This window comes from Gossypium hirsutum, chromosome A01, assembly GCF_007990345.1.
Source record: "Gossypium hirsutum isolate 1008001.06 chromosome A01, Gossypium_hirsutum_v2.1, whole genome shotgun sequence".
NCBI classification, from domain to species: domain Eukaryota; kingdom Viridiplantae; phylum Streptophyta; class Magnoliopsida; order Malvales; family Malvaceae; genus Gossypium; species Gossypium hirsutum.
In genome coordinates, this window is record NC_053424.1 from 57,667,067 (window position 1) to 57,671,674 (window position 4,608).

Sequence of the window (4,608 nt, forward strand, 5' to 3'; positions counted from 1 at the left end):
GGTATAGTTCGGTATGGATGGAGTACTTAACCTCATTTCATTGTTTCCTGTTGTGATAATTTTATTAATGGATGGTTGTGGAATGCTTATGGCTTACTGAGTTATATACTCATTCGGTGTTTGCTTGTCACCTATTCTAGGTTTCTTGGACTCTTCTCTTTTTGCGTGATCGTGCCGTCGTCGAAGTCATCACACCGGCTAGCAACCTTTGGTATTTTCTTCTTAGTTGGTCTAGGAGAACATTTCGGCATGTATAGGCTAATATGTTTTGTTGAAATTTGGTATGTAAACTTTTAGCCATGCGAAAATGGCATAATGTTCGGTTGAATTTGGTTCTAATGTTGGGTCGTAAGTCTTGGTAATACGATTTTTATGCCATATGTCATGGCTGATTAATTTTGGTGTTAAGATTCATGATACGGCAATAGCATAGTAGGGAGATGTTTGACAATGATTAGCCTTTGGTATGGCTAGTCATGATTATAATTTTGTGATATGTATGATGAATTACTAGTTAGATCAATGAGAAATCACGAAATGGACGTAGTTGCTTCAGTAACAGATGCTGGCAGCAGCAGTGACGTGGGATTGAAAAACTACAAAAATTAGTAGGAATGGAATTAATTAGTGAATAAATTATGTAATCGAAGCTCGATGAGTCTATTTTCATATAGAAGTAACAAAACAATCATATGGACAGTATGTTAAGAGATATTCAGGTTCTCGTGAGACAGGGCCAGAATGGTTTCTGGGTTCCCTGTTCCGACTTTGGAAATTCATTATAAATTAACCAGAGATAATTAGGAGCCATGCCATATATGTATAGATTCCTCTCTGAGTCTAGTTTCTATAGAAAGAAACTGCATCAGTATTGAAGCTCTGTACAGGGAGATATCTAGGTCGTAATGCGCAAAGATCAGTGTAGTCGACCCCAGTAACATGGTAGAATTTGAATAATAAACTGTACTAATTGGCCCAACCAAAAATTCTAGAAAAAAATATGTAGTTGAGAATATGAGTCTAGTTTCAGGGAAAATTCACGGAACTGGATTTCGAGTTCCAGAGCTCAAGATATGATTTTTAAAGTGACTAGTACGCAGATTGGCAGCTTGTCTGGAAAAATTTTAATAAGTGGTTGGAAGTCTGTTAACACCTCGTGTTCGACTCCGGCGATGGTCTTGGGTTCGGGGTGTTACACGGTTGTGGGGATTTATCGCATCCCATGTTTTGGGGAAATCATGCCCTGCTTCCACACGGCCGTATTACGCGATCGTGTCTCTTCCCCTGCTTGGCCACGGCTTTAGGCACGCCCGTGTGTCTGGCCTTGTGTGCTAAAAAACTTTGCAATTCAAAGATAAATTTAATCATTTAAAGTGGTAGAAATTAAAAATAAAGAAATCAAAATATGTTAGTGCTCGGGTTGCCTCCCGAGAAGTGCTTATGTATAGTCTAAGCTCGACTTACCTCTCTAGTGAATGGTCAGGGTGGTTCGAGGAGTTTATACTCCTCATTCCTGCTATCAATCTCATCAAAATAGGATTTTAATCGGGTGTTGATTACCTTAAAAGTGCCGAACTTAGGGTGACTCACCTCCACTGTACCGAATGGAAAAATACTGAGTACCGTAAGAGGGATTTCCTCATTTGGTGTGGTAGTGACAATGTGGGGATTTGCGGCATCTAGTAAGACTTTATTGCCAACTTTAAGTTGATTAGGAGAGGTATCGGGCTTGTTTTGGCGTATTTTCAGTTTATTATGTGTTCTCGGTTTGTGTGCTCGCCATTCATCTAGCTCCTCTATCCGTAGCTTTCGTTCTTCATGATTGTGTCCTCTATCATTTCTGGAACATGGCTCGTGAACTTCTTTGAAGCTCAATTTCTGCAAAGTCATATTGTCAGTTTTAGTAGATTGGTATGGACTATTACCTTCAATGTTCGATGTGATGCCAGAATTACGAGCTTGAAGGGTGATCGTTTCGTCTCCTACACGAAGTGTAAGCTCACTTGTGCCAACATCAATAATTTTTTTAGCAGTTGCTAAAAAGGGCCTCCCTAAAATCAAAGGGGTATTATTATCCTCTTCTATGTCTAGAACAACGAAATCAACGGGAAATATGAACTTATCTACTTTCATGAGTACATCTTCAATAATACCCCTAGGGAATCTTATAGTTTTATCTGCCAATTGAATGCTAATCCTAGTTTGTTTAGGTTTCCCAAGACCTAGTTGCTTAAACATTTTGTAAGGCATGGCATTAATACTAGCCTCTAAATCAGCTAATGCATGACGTATATCTAAACTACCAATTAAGCAAGGAATTATAAAACTCCTTGGATCTTTCAATTTGTAGGGTAGCTTATTCTATAGAATAGCTGAGCAAACTGCATTTAGCTCCACATGCGACGCTTCGTCCAACTTCTGCTTATTTACTGAAAGCTCTTTTAAAAATTTCATTGCATTTGTCATTTTTTCAAAACTTTAAGGAATTTACCAAATTGTTTGTCTGAGCGGTCTTTCCTTGTCACGTTAGGGTATGGCACACGAGGTTTATTTTCGACAGTCACTTTTTGTTTGTATTTTGATCTACCTCATCTCTCCCTTTGCTTACCACTGTTTCTTTCCTCGGTTCTGGTTCAGGCTCAATGAGTCCTTCGTCATTTTGGATATTAATTGCGTTGAGCTATTCCCTTGGGTTGGGTTCAGTGTTACTTGGCAAGCTACCTTGTGGTCGTTCGGAGATTAGTTTGGAAAGCTAGCCTATTTGAGTCTCGAGTCCTTGGATCAATGCTTGTTGATTTTTAAGTGCTGTCTCGGTATTTTGGAAACGGGTTTCTGACACTAATATGAATTTTGAGAGCATCTCCTCTAGGTTTGGTTTCTTCTCTTGTTGATAAGGAGGATGTTGAAAACCCTGAGGATTTTGTGGCTTTTGATTCCTTTGACCATCCTAGAAGAAATTTGGGTGGTTCCTCCAACCTGCATTATAAGTATTACTGTATGAGTTATTTTGAGATCTAAAGTTATTGCTACCTATATAGTTGACTTGTTCCTCTTCGGTAGTGGGATTGAAGGATTGATATTCTGTATGCACACCTCCTCCACTTGCGTCACACCTCATTACTGGATGTACCTGCGTAGAACCAAGTAAACCATCAATCTTTTTATTGAGAAGTTCAACCAGATTTGACGTATAGTAACTGAGTCGATGTTATAAACGCCGACTATTTTCGTTGGCTTTGTCCTCATAACTTGCCACTGATAGTTATTCAATGACATCTCCTCTATAAACTTGTAGGCATCTTCCGGTGTTTTATTGTTGATGGTTCCGCTAGTAGCCACGTCAACCATTTGCCGAGTCGAGGGATTCAGACCATTTTGGAATGTTTGTACTTGAAGCCAAAGCGGTAACCCATGGTGAGGGCACCTTTTCAGTAAGTCTTTGTATCTCTCCCATGCATCGTAAAGTGTTTCTAGATACATCTGCACGAAAGAAGAGATATCATTACGTAATTTAGCCATTTTAGCTGGCAGAAAGTATTTTACTAAAAATTTTTCGGTCATTTGTTCCCAAGTAGTAATTGACCCTCGTGGTAACGAGTTCAACCACTATTTAGCTTTGTTCCTTAATGAAAAAGGAAATAACCAAAGACGAATGACATCATCAGAAATGCCATTGATTTTAAATGTATCGCAAAATTCTAGAAAGTTTGCTAAGTGAGCGTTGGGATCTTCATCCTGCAAACCATCAAACTGAACAAACTATTGTATCATTTGAATTGTGTTAGGTTTCAGTTCAAAAGTATTTGCAGCTACAGCCGGTCTAACTATGCTAGACTCAGTTCTTGTTAAAGAAGGTTTAGCATAATCATACATAGTGCGTGGAGCAGAATTTTGATTAGCCGCAATTGCAGGAGGTAGCTGACTGCCTTGGTTTTCAGCCATCTCTTCGGTTAGGGGTTGAGGTATTGTCTTCTTGCTCGTTCTCCATGTATCTTAAGCTGCGTCTTATTTCTCTTAGGTTTCTACGAACTGTACGATCGATTTCTTCATCAAAAAATAATGGTCCTGACGGGTTTCTTCTAGTCATAAACTATAAAAACCCGCCAAGAGAAAGAAAAAGTAAATTAATAAATAATAAAATTAAATTAAATTACAAAAAAATAAATGGCTAAAGTAATAAAAATTGAGCGTTCCTAATATTTTAGCTCCTCGATAACGGTGCCAAAAACTATCGCGTGATTCGTAACAAGTAATAAATATTTATAATGAAGATCAAACCTAGACTAACTATTATCACGACGAAAAGGCAAGCGCACCTATCGAGCAATAGTAGAGTAACGGCAAGACCGAGATGTCGTACCCAAGGGAACCAAAAGTACTAGTAATAACTATCTTTTGATTATTTAACCTAGAAATAAAGAGGGGTTGTTTATTAAACTAATTAACTAAACTAATTAACTAATTAAACTAAAGCAAAGAGAAAATTTGGAAAAAGACTTGAAGAAAAGTAATTGATAAAGACAACACCCAAGGAGGAATCCACCTAGATTTCACTTGTTATCTGACTCTGAACTAGACGATTTATTCACTTGACTTGATCCGTGAGAC

At 38.2% G+C, this 4,608-nt stretch overlaps 1 non-coding gene across 1 annotated transcript; it reads left to right on the forward strand.

The window, feature by feature from the left end:
• The first annotated feature begins 3,406 nt into the window (after positions 1-3,406).
• LOC121207831 (small nucleolar RNA R71) lies at positions 3,407-3,513 on the forward strand. The gene has a single exon (XR_005902946.1). It is a non-coding gene; the product is annotated as a small nucleolar RNA R71 (small nucleolar RNA).
• The last annotated feature ends 1,095 nt before the right edge of the window (positions 3,514-4,608 follow it).